Here is a 12,795-nt window from a genome sequence, read left to right as displayed (position 1 = left end):
ATTTCCAACATAGAGTAGGGTGGCCTCCATGTGGATTGTCCGTCTCTGGTTATGCTATCCTTCTCTGGAATGATACAGTGCATTCAAAGCTGGGAGACATGTCCCTGACGCAGCTCAAAAATACAGAAGAATGACATTGGTAAGGGAATAAATGGAACTCATTTAATCTAGCGTCAGGTACTGTAGGACACAGGACAGAGAATGATAAAATATTAGAAATGGAAAGCTTATGATCCACTCCCCCAAAACGTGGGCTGGTCACCTCTACAATCTGCATCACAGTCAGAACGCAGGAAAGAGGTGGATACTTTTATTCAGTTCTGATACAAAATAGGTACAGTGAATGACTTGGGGCAAGTGTGTATGGCATGTATGTTTCCAGCCATGCCTACAGCAAAAAGATTCTCATGGCACACACAAATCTGCTTCCTCAGTCCCTTGTATCCTGTTTAATCTCATTTATGCTTGTGGTGTAGTCCATTTTATACCTTCCTGGTAGTAAAACAGAAACAATTCATTTTCTTGGATGCTCATAAAATTTTCTACACATTTATTCTAGAGAAGAAAAGGAAGGAGTGGGGGAGTGAATGTGGCATTGGCTTTGTGACTGTGGTTTTTTATTTCCATAAACCTTAGAGCACAAGAATGCATGAGATATTTACACAAATCTTTCCACAATTCCTGTGGCCTTTGGGAGCATTGCATTTGCATGACTTCACCTCTGCGGCTGGGTTGTGCTTTCTCAGCAGCATTGCCTGCAACAAAGAGCAATCCTGGCCATTCCGGTGGTTCTTCCTCTCATATCCTATCTCATCATTGCCCATCTAACACAAGCCTTGTTATGATACCAGGAGTTCTGTCTAGCTTGCTGTCCAAATTCCCAGTGATGGGATAGAGCCTTTCCCATAGCTCTTCCTAATTATTTCTTTTGGAGGTGAAAAGGTGAAAACCTATTTCAAGTCAGAGTAAAAGCTGCTTGTCATTCATACCATGATAAAAATATCTCACTAGGGGGAAATGATGCTTTTAAAGTTTACTAAAATGACATGAGGAAATATTTGCCAAAACCATAATGAAAAGTGGAACCGTTAATGTCAAATTATGCCTCAACAACTCACACTACCCAGTTATGTCCCATTCTCTTGCATCTCAGATTGATGTGGATGAAAAATATGATGGAAGCAGCATGTTCAAGTGGATTGACCACTGCATTAGGCCTCAAAAGATCAAGATCCTCTTCCCAGGCCAAATTTTGGCTAAGCTATTTTACCTCTCTCTGCTTGTTTCTCAATCAGTAAAATGGGGCTAATAATGCTTACCATCCTTTGTAGGGTGCTTTGAGATCTATGTATGCTGTAAGAACCGGGCATTGTTATCCCCTGAATGAGTCACTCAGCAGGTACTCTGCTTGCCAGTAAAGGAACTAAAGTTATAATTTCCAAAAGGAATACAGAGTCTTCCTATTTTTCCAGCTGCAATCTTTTGGCTGTTTTACCCAAGCATGGAAGCCTTAACTTATTCAATATTAGTGTGGAAAATCTTTTCCAAGTAGAAACAAAGTACACACTTAACAATTATGAAAGCTTGAGGTGGCAATCTTGCATTCTACAGCACAGCCAATTTTCTTGAAGTTGTGTTCAAAAGGATGCTGCATCTCTCTTATCCACTCTGCTTGTGCAAGATCCAACCCAGAGGCAGGAGTGACAGTAAATTCATTTGCAGGAATTAAAAACTTGGTATCACAACCAATGTGTAATGACATGAGGCAGAGCCCAGCCACGGGTGGCTTGTAAAATCAGATTAATCTCTCTAGAACAACGTCTTTACCCAGCATTCAGACTCAATTCTGCTCCCATTGTAGTCAGCAAGTTTTTCTATTTACCTAGGCCCTTATTTTGTCTTCCTTTATTATAAATAATCTTAAACAATTTGATGTTGGCCAATGGCTATTTTAAACTATTATTTTCCAGGGAAAAAGCAAACCATGGCACTTCAGAGGGGAACAGGAAGTTATATTATGGTTCAGCCTGAGACACTCTGGTGACTCTTCGAAAGTGTTGAAATTACAGGTTTATGACATACAATGTGTTGAAATACCATGTTACTGCAATACTTGATACAATATGAACTTGTAATTTCAACACTTTCTAGGTCTTTTGTAAATACCAAACTTGACCAGAATGAATGTAACTACCCTAATGTTCTATAAAAATGTCCAAGACTATATTGCAGAATGGAGACCGCATTTATTTCCCAGTGTTTGGAACAATACAGGACATGGACCCAGTCATGGTCCCACTTTACTCCGCTACCCACAAGTTAGGTTGTCATTCTCAAAGCAAGTGTTATGTTGTACAGAATTTTGTTCAAACTGATATGATTCAGCAGAAATGGCTGGTACAATAAAGGTGGAGGAGGAATGGTAATTTTTGGTCTCGTATTTTTTAATAAATACACTCTAATAAGAATAGGATCAAATGTTCATCAAATCAGAGAAACAACAGATGGAAAAGATTTGCCAAGTCATCTAGTCCATCCCCTTAACAGTGCAGAAAAGCAGAACAGAAGTGGTCTGTGTAAATTGGCTTTGCACCCTCAAAAGGAGCAATTGTGCGTATACCTGCATGATTGTGTGTGTCAGTTGTGCACAGTGTTGTTGTAGTTGTCTTGGTCTCAGGATATTAGAGAGACAAGGTGGGTGAGGTCATATCTTTTATGGACTAACTTATGTTGGTGAGACAGAGAAGCTTTGGAGCTTACACAGAGCTCTTTTTCAGGTCACACACATTTCTGTACACATATATTTCTGTCTGCGCACACCCATCTTTAGAGATACAATAGGTGTGTGTGTGTGCATTGTTGTCGGAACAGAGCACACATCACATCCTTTTTTGACATTCTGGCCCTCACAAATTACCTTTTACAGTCACTGGTTTCTTATTTTGCAATGGTGCCTTTTGTTCTATAAAATAAATGTACGGGTTTCTTGCATCTTCCTTTCAAGTATCTGGGACTGGCCACTGACCCAGACAAGATACTGGATTAGATGGACCACTGGTCTGATCAGATATGGCAATTCCTATGTCCCTTTATTTTATAAATTAGCCCTTTTGTGGGTGTCACATACATCACACAATTGCTATAACTGAGCGACATTTATGGCAATGCCACAGGCAAGTGCCTTTTACATCCTATGCCAAGGATGCTCCAAAGACAAAGCATTACTCAACCCAGCTGCAAAACATAACAGCATTGATTCAAAAAAATACACCATAGCATTATTTGATTATTATAATCAGCAACAGAGAATATAGGGCTTATGTGGGATTTACATAGGGTATAAGATTTGTGCTTGCTGTCTTCATGAGGCTAGAGTTCACCTACTATGTTTAACTCAGTCTGTTGTGGTTTGGGGATTGGAAGGAGGCTAGTTTTCATTTTGGGGAGCTGAGCTGCCCAGCAGTAGCTTTATGGCCCCAGTCCTGCAAGCTGCTCCACTCTTGGCTCTCAGCACTCTGTCACAACTAGGCAGGAGGATTATGCCACTGTTCCCTAATTCCACCACCTGAACAGACATACAAAACCAGACAGGGTGAAATTCACCTGTATGCTGAGAGCCCACACAAGGTCTATGCATCACTTAGGGATGAAGTGTGACTTAAACAGTCCATAGGCCTTGAGGGGACTCTGCCCAGGGTTGAATTTCAGCTATTGTACATATGTTTTAAGACCCTTCAACACATAAGCCAGACACTGTGAAATAAGACTGGATATGGAATCAGAGTTTTAATAATAGGTTTCCTGAATGCCTTTGCTTATTTACTAGGAAGGTAAGCATGTGTTGGGGTTGTAAATACATAAATACCTAGTCACACACATACATACTGGCTTGGTTTCTCTGCATCAGTCTAAGCTGGAATAACAGCAATAATCACCAGTTTTAGTGTAATATGCAAATATAGCTTCTTATTTATTTTTGGAGAGCATCATTTCTTAGGATAGTGAATTGGAAAATCATGATCAATTATAATAGTCTCTCCTCTCCATAACTACTACTATTTGGGGGGGGGCGGGGAGAAAGGGAACCGTTGCAGCATGCTGCATATTAGGAAGAAGGTACTTACAATAGGATTTATTTGTAGCTGAGAGCCAAAATATATATTGCCTTAGATGAGAAGCAGTATTAATCCAGAGAAACACACAGACTAGGGTATAATGATACTGGACCTGGTGTCAGAGTTTAGCATGGTGAATTAACAGATGGGATGAGTTGATCAGAAATCTGCTGTGTAACAAGATTTCACTGTCACGCTAGCAGTTGACAGTGTAGCTACAACAGCAAACATTAAATAAATAAATTCCATACGTAACACGACACAGCAAAACTTTTCAGGAAAGCGCCTTGGAGCAGCATGGCCCTGCCTCTATAAATCTCCATTAAATCAGTTTGAGTGGGGTGAGTGTTAGAGACAGAGCTGCCAGAAATAGCTCTTTTCCTGCAAGATGTAGAAAAGATTACAGCTGAAATTGAGGCAGCGGGGAGGGGGAGGAAAAGAAGTTGAGCTGGAGGAGGCGGGGGAGCTGTGAAAGGCATCTCATAAAAGTCCCATTTGTTGGAAGGCTGGAGGAAGTGGAGGCAGCTTTGGCACACGTGTCCATGGTGCTAAATTAACTGTTAACACAAATAATCAAAGTGCAAGGCCCATCAAGCCGCTGGCGCCAGCAAAATGAGGGAGCGGCCAGGTCAGCCCTGCTTCAAGAGCCAGCCAGCTAGCAGGTGGAGACCAACCAGGGACTTGACAGGATGGAAGTGCTTACAGAACACATTGACCCACTGACAGAGGAAAACACCACAGCACTCCCGCTTTCCAGCTATTGTGTGCACAGAGCGTTTGGTGTGTATTTTTTTTTTCAGTAAGTCATTTGAGTCAAGAGCTTGAACACTACAGGATAAGCTATAGTACGGCTGAGCCCTTATTTGGCAGTGGCGATGGCGGAACAGCTGAGCAAAACAAGGGAAGAACGTTATCAAAAGGTTGTGAAAGATCCAGTCAATCCCACTGCTGCCCTTCGGAAGAACAACTGCTTTGCAGAAATAGGATCTGCAAAACAATACACGCTGACTCAAGGGCCCATCTACCTGTTCATTTCAATGCCTTTCTGGAAAGAATAAAGGCTCCATCCTGAGCTGGATATGCAGTAGACGTATTGTTGTGTATCTTGGAAAAGGAGTAACCACAGTGCCTGTTTGCCAAGAAAAACTTAATGCATGCAGAGCAGACATAGATACTGTGCAACATATTGTTGAATGGAAGCTCATGTTCACTGTGAAGCTCCTACTCACCTACGTAGCCCCTGTGAGTGAGATTACTCATGTGAGTAAGTAGAGAAGGGCTGGTGCTATAGGGAATTTGGATACAGTGAAGTTCAATGAAAGTCTCAAATTATCTCATTCCACTGTGGTAAAAAAAAAAAACAGCTATTATTCCAGTTATAGCCATTCTCCACTGGTATTGAAGCTGTTCTGTGAAAAGACAGTCCCTCTGCCTTGAAAAATTAATAATCTTGTGCCAGATTTACTGGTACACTCTGGCTACTTGCTCCATTCCAGGACACAAAACCCAGTTTAACTGGCTAGTTAAGCCAGGTTTAGAGTTACTTTGTGTCATTGTACCAAAGCAAATCAACCAGAAAGCACTGGTGAATCTGGCCTCTAAATTATGAAGACCATCTTTCCCTTGACTGGGCAACTAGAATACTTTACACTCATAATTATAAATATATATTCCCAGACAAAAATGCTAAAATGGAGTTAAGTTTTAAAGCACGTCTCAGTAATTTAAGGTAGATCACATAAAATGCATCCCAAAAGTAAGCATTATAAACCCAAGAAATTCACAGTTAAAATTAAACTTTATATCCAGACATATTTAAGTGTGGAAATGCACAGTTAGGGAACCCAAAAATCCTTAACTCTGCCCTGTGGTAACCCTAGGAGGGGAAAAAGTGAAAAAAAAATCTAATGTGTCTTTACAAATCTATTTCATCTAATCTGTACTGACAAACAGTAGAATGTCTTATAAATTGTATGGTTTTGGTATGATGTCATCACAGGACAGAGTTAAAGTTTCTGCTCAAGGACAAGCTATCAGTTAAGAAGAATAATCATGGAAATTATTAATTGTAAAAATTAATATTAAAATGTGTTATATACACAAGATTTCAGTGAGTTTTATATATGGAAAGTTTGAAGAGTCTGTGACAAGCAGAGTTTATTTGAGTGTCTTAAGTGTATATTTCTATACGTGAGCCTCTTTGGATTTCTTTTACATTTAATTTTAACTATGTATTTCTTGGATTTATAATATCTTGTTTTGCAATGATTACAATACCCTACAATGACTATTATACTCTAAATTACTGATATTTTATAGGGAGGCAGGGTGTTAAATATATTTTGCCCTATAGCACATAGCAAGTTTGTGGCAGAGCTAAAGTTAGGTCATCACTCCACCAGGTCCCAGTCCAGTGCCTTAAACATAAGAAAACATCCTGTCTCAGTCTTGTAATCCTCTGCCTCATTCACTATCCATCCTGTACACTGAATGAGGTAGGGGTCCTATCAGACAAATAGAATGTGATCATGAACTTAAAGACTATATCATAATCCATACCCAAGAGATCCACAGCAGAGACCTCTACCAGATAAGCTAACAGAGTAACTGTTAGGGAAGTATTCTGTTATCCTTTATGTGGATAAACCACTAGAGGGGTCCATGACACACATTTTGTCAGTGATTTACACAACTATTTAAGATTGCTGGCTTGCCCCACTGCCTTATGGGTGAATTCAGGAAAATATAATGGTATGAGAGTAAACTAGACAGAAAATCTGGAGTGGAGCCCCAAAGGCGGTCAGGTACTAACATCTTAGTATCTTCTGGCAATTCGTGCAGCAGATCGGGTACCAGATATATTGGTTCTTCCTCTCCTCTGGATTTTACAAGAGCGGGTTCCTGATACATGGGCAACTCAGGGCCTCCATATCATCTGCCCAGGCTTGTGCCCTGGAGAGGTACTCCAGTTCTTTTCCTCTCGGGGCAGATACCCATGGTCTCCCTAGACTGAAGGATGCCTACTGCTGCTACACAACAACTATTTGCTAGACAGCAGAATAATGTTGGAAATCAGGAATCTGTTTCTGTGGGGAGGGAGATACAGCAGTTACACACAGCACATCCAAGCACATAGGTTGGCACATTCATTCTGAAAGGCACTATGACCAAGCAGATGCAACTTGCTATATTAAAGGCCTGGGTAATATTTCCAGATCTTACAGAGGTGATCTTATGAAACTTCTTGTGTATGTTATTTGTCAAATGGACGAATAATATTTCCCTGCCTGTTAATGTAAGGGTATGAGGCCTTTCTCAAACAAGATTGTGAGGTCACAGAATAAATACTTAGTGAAAGAACTGGGATTAAAACTCATGGTCTCCTCCTGGCTCCCAACCAGGTTCACATTTTCCTAAATGAAAGGGGTGGGGAGTAGCTGCTGCATCTCTGACCCCTTGTCTGGAGCCCTAGTTTTATGCCTACCATGTAGAGCAGGGGTAGGCAACCTATGGCACGGGTGCCAAAGGCAGCACGCAAGCTGATTTTCAGTGGCACTCACACTGCCCGGGTCCTGGCGATCAGTCCGGGGAGCTCTGCATTTTAATTTAATTTTAAATGAAACTTCTTAAACATTTGAAAAGCCTTATTTACTTTACATACAACAATAGTTTAGTTATATATTATAGACTTATAGAAAGAGACCTTCTAAAAATGTTAAAATGTATTACTGGCACGTGAAACCTTAAATCAGAGTGAATAAATGAAGATTCGGCACACCGCTTCTGAAAGGTTGCCGATCCCTGATGTAGAGTGTCAGTGAGGGGCTGAGTCAACTTTGAAAGAGTTCTGTGACGCTGAAGCACGTTCAGTGTAGTTGGCATGTAGGCAGCTGTGTTGGGACAAAGCATGCTCAGTGCAGAGCATGGTCAGAGATTTCATTAACAACCCTCTACCAAGCTGTATGGCACATGTGTAAATGGTGATTTTCAGATGCTCAGAACTCAGCCAAAATCTGAGTGGATTTTCATAGGGATAGGAAAAGGCACCTTTTACCAAATGTCAAGCTCCTGCTTAAACCAGGAAGGTGCTAGAGATCTTCAAAGAAACATTTCGGGGGGGGGGATTAACATTTGCCAAAACCACCTTTCAGGGCCAGCTCCAGGCACCAGCTTAGCAAGCAGGTGCTTGGGGCGGCCACTCCAGAGAGGGGCGGCAGGTCCAGCTATTCGGCGACAAGTCCCTCACTCCTGGTCGGAGCGAAGGACCTCCTGCTGAAATGCCGCAGATTGTGATCGCGGCTTTTTTTTGGCTGCTTGGGGCAGCAAAACCCCTGGAGCCGGCCCTGCAACCTATACTACCACTAGTCTCATTCTTGGGAATGACTGAACCAATTTCACAGCAACTTTCCAGACAAATTCAGCCTGAAGTATAAAAGTTTTCTGTAAAGTTTGGCAAAGTTATTGTCAAGAGAAAATGTGGGAGGGGGGGTTAGGCAGCCCTGCTACCAGCCCCACATATATTTATTATACACAAATACATGCACAAATTAAAATACAAAGACAAAGACCCTGGGCCAAACTCAGGCCTCACTTATATCTGCCCAGCCCCATTGACTACAGTACAACTGAGGGCAGGAGTGAGAGCGTGTGGGGGTATGTTCAGCTGCAGGATTAAAGGAGAAGACGTAATTGTTCTTAAAACTGAAAGCTAGGGACTTCTGGAGTAGGCAATAAAAGAATATTGACATTATTTACACAAGAAGGTCCTGGCTAATTGAATAAGAAAACTAAAAGAAAATTCCATAAGCCTGAACATGTATAACTGAAAGTCACTACTCTGACTTGGAGCCAAGTTAGAAAAAGTACATCATTGTTACTGTCTGAGGAAATATACGGAAGATTCAAAAGCGCCAAATTAGAAGGAGTACAATTCCAGACACACAAAGAGGAGATAGCTACAAAACAGTTCAAGACTGAGTTAGAACTAACTTGGCCCCATTCCTACAGTTCATCAATCCATTCAAGTAACTGGGGAGGAGGATCTGAGTTAGCACTAGCTGTGTCATATTTAACGTGGCCAGTTAAACCCTTTTCCAATATATCTACTATTCTAGATACCATAGATCTGACTCTGGTGTTACTCATGTTGCTCCATTGACTTTCATGGAGCTGCTCCTGATACATACCCATATGAGATCAGAATCAGGCCCCCTATATTTATATGGCTGAACAGTTATTTCTCTCAGCTCCTTCTTTCTTGAGTTAAAGGACAGCATATCCAATGGTGCCAGCAGCAGGAGCAACACCTTCACACCTGCAGGATGGGGCAGGGATGACTCCCACCCCTCCTTACTAAGGAGCTTGGGTAAAATAAGACAGAGGTTGCCCCTTAGTCATCCCCTGAAGATGCAGGAGGAGAGAAGAAGACCATGGGACTGCTTCCTAAAGTGCAAGAATACAGGGCCAGGTAAAAGGAGAATGGAACTGGGCCTGTTGGGGAAGAGGTTATAGACTATTGGGTGATGAGGGCCAAGAGACTTTCATTTAGATATTGGTGGTAACCAAATATAATCCCATTATTAGAAACCCCCACTTTCCAATATACAAATATCACACAAATCAGTCTGTTTGCTCATCTCTAGTGAGAACCAGACTGTCTATAATAACAGCATTAAGATATGCTGATTTCCTGCTATATCCCAGACGCATCTTACTGAATTAATTTAAATCTCATTGAATTAAGTTTAAGTATCTTAGGCATTCCTTGTATTTAAAATGCAAATGTTTATGTGTTATTGTGGGATTGTGTGTAATGTCTTCCCACTAGATATATGACCAACATATACCCTGGGAAGTGTTATGAGCTCCAAGGGACTATCTGAAACAATGTGAACTTTTAAAGTTAAGTAGGTTTCCCAGGAAATCTCTAGGGGGGATGTGTATGTAAATGTACCCACCTCTGGTTATGCAAGAACTCAGTCTTTTGAAGCTTCACCTTGAGGAAGGGACCTTTGTCTGCTGCTCACCTGATACGTGAGGACAAGATCAGAGGCCCATACTGTATAAAGGAGTGACTCACATGTTCATGACTATGCTGGTTCAGAGTCAAGGCCATTGTGAACTTGTAACCACAGAAAAACCTCAGTGTGGGGTTTGAAGGACTGACTCCTACCAAAGCTCTTGTTGCAGTTGGGGATGATCTCTGGTAAGTGTATTACCATGCACTTAGGTTCTTTTATTGCTTTTAATATGTTTTCTCTGTTTTTAATATGCTTTCACCTTAAGAATAAATGTGCTTGCTTAGAAAGAGCTGTGTGGTAACTTATAGCTGTGGGCAATTACATTGTTTATAGCCTCTGAGGAAGGAATGTGAAGCACACCTGCTGAGCCAGTCTGCCTTGCTGGGGAATTCACAGTGTAATCAGGGAATTATGCAGCCTGGAAATATCCCAGTCAGGAGGGAGAGAGACGCATGTGTGACCCTAAGACTTGAGCCCCAAAGCATCACATTGGCACAATCAGCAGGATTTACTTGCCATTGTAGCTGATGTTTACACTTTAAGCAATGGTGAAATAGTTATATGTGATTATCAAATGAAAAGGCTGGGAACAGCCAAAGAAGTGTTACAGTTTTATTATTTTCTGTTTGTTTATTTCAGGTACAAGGAAATAGAACAAAGGAAAGCATTCAATAAATAGAACAGCAGCAAAGGTAAGATGAGCAAAGAAACATATGCCAAATGCACCAGAAAGCAGTTACAAGAATTGTGCTCAGATCACTGTATATTCTATACTGGAAAAAGGCCAGATGAGTTAATCTTCTCATGGAATATGACAAGACCCACAGAGGGCAGATGGCTTCCCAGGATACATCTGAAGCCCCAAAGTCCACAGCAAAAGGAGGAGACAGACTCTCCAGCTTACAATTGAGAACAGAATGGATGCAGCTGGAAAGACAGAGACTGCGGCAGGAAACTCTTTGAATCCAACATGAACAGGAAGAGAATGAAAAGCTACGTCAACATAAAATCAAGATGTGGAGACTAAGGGTAGAAAATCCTCAAGCAATAGTCAATCCTATCCAAGGAACATACAGCTGGGATAAGTTGTGCCTTGCATACAAAGAAGCTGGCCATATTGAAGAAAACCTTATCACTTTCGAAAGGCTACGTGAAGTACATAAAGTTCCAGAGGACAAGAAAGTCCCCATGGTGATTGCAAAGCTGTCTGGTAAAGCAGTGAATGTATTTAATAAAATGTCAGTTGACCAGGCTTTGAAATATGACGAGTTTAAAAAAATTATATTGCAAAGGTTTCAAATTACTCCTGAAGAGTACAGAGTAAAATGTAGAGGTCTCAGAATGAATGACAAGATGACTCATAGAGAATCAGTGCCTAATTTGTGCCAGAGCTGACCCCTGGCACCTCTAGACTTGGCAGTTCATAGCCCCAGCACTTCTGGGCTTGCCATATCAGTTATGAAAGTTAACAAAATGCTTGAGCCCCAGCACCTCTTTCATTACAAATTAAGCACTGTAGAGAATATGTATAAATCATGTGATTTGATAAGAAAATGGGCCATGGGAAAGGATGCAGAGAATTATGATCAGTTGACACTGGATTTATGGCTTATTACAGCAATCTATAACCCACTAACAAACCGCAGCACCCCCAGCTGCTGCCCCCACCCCCACTTCCTTTCCCCCCTAAGACTGGAGGGGTGTTAATGGGCCACTTCACTTTGAATGATCCCTTGAAATATGTGCTAACTACTTATACTAAACAATCTGTTCCACCTTGTACATAACTGTGACACTCTTCCCCAGACCAGAAGAAGAGCTCTGTATAAGCTTGAAAGCTTGTCTCTCTCACCAACAGAAGTTGAGCCAAAAAAATGATACTATCTCACCCACCATGTGTCTCTAATATCTTGGGACCAACACAACTACAAACACCACTGAATACATCCTCTGACATAACACACATGACCATGAACCTCGTTACCTTAAGAGCAAAATGTAAAATTCACTTCTTCCACTCAAATCCCACAAAAAAGAGGAAACAAAACCCCACTACCAACAGGGAGAAAGAGGGAGAGAAACAGAGAGGTTTTTTATTAGTGTCACTTCTAGGGACAAGTCTGCACAGATGCAGCTGTGCTGCTGTTGCACTCTAAATCAATGGGAGAAAGCTCTCCCATCAGTGTAATTAATTAACCTCCCCAAGAGGCAGTAGCTATGTTGGCAGGAGATGATCTTCCTCTGACATAGCACCATCTACACCAGGGGTTAGGTTGGTATAACTACGTCACTCACGGGTGTGGATTTTTCACACCCGAGAGCGACTGGTAGTTATACTGATATGGATCTGTAGTGTAGATCAGGCCCATGAATGGGTGTGGTATAAATGCCAAAGCCAGATGCATGCTCCTGAGACAGCTGTGTTCCCAGGAGGATGGACAGTGAGCAACTCACAAAGGAGGTAGGGCACATTGTCCAGTTACCTCAGGATGCACTTCCCTTGAATTAGGGTGACCAGACAGCAAATGTGAAAAATCGGAACAGGGGTTGGGAGGTAATAGGAGCCTATATAAGGAAAAGACCCCAAAATCGGGACTGTCCCTATAAAATTGGGACATTTGGTCACCCTAGCTGGAATCTGATTTCTTCCACAGATCTTG

Source organism: Mauremys reevesii, linkage group 2 (genome assembly GCF_016161935.1).
Source record: "Mauremys reevesii isolate NIE-2019 linkage group 2, ASM1616193v1, whole genome shotgun sequence".
Taxonomy (NCBI): Eukaryota; Metazoa; Chordata; order Testudines; family Geoemydidae; genus Mauremys; species Mauremys reevesii.
The sequence above is the reverse complement of the archived record's forward strand: the minus strand, read 5'-3'. Positions refer to the sequence as shown.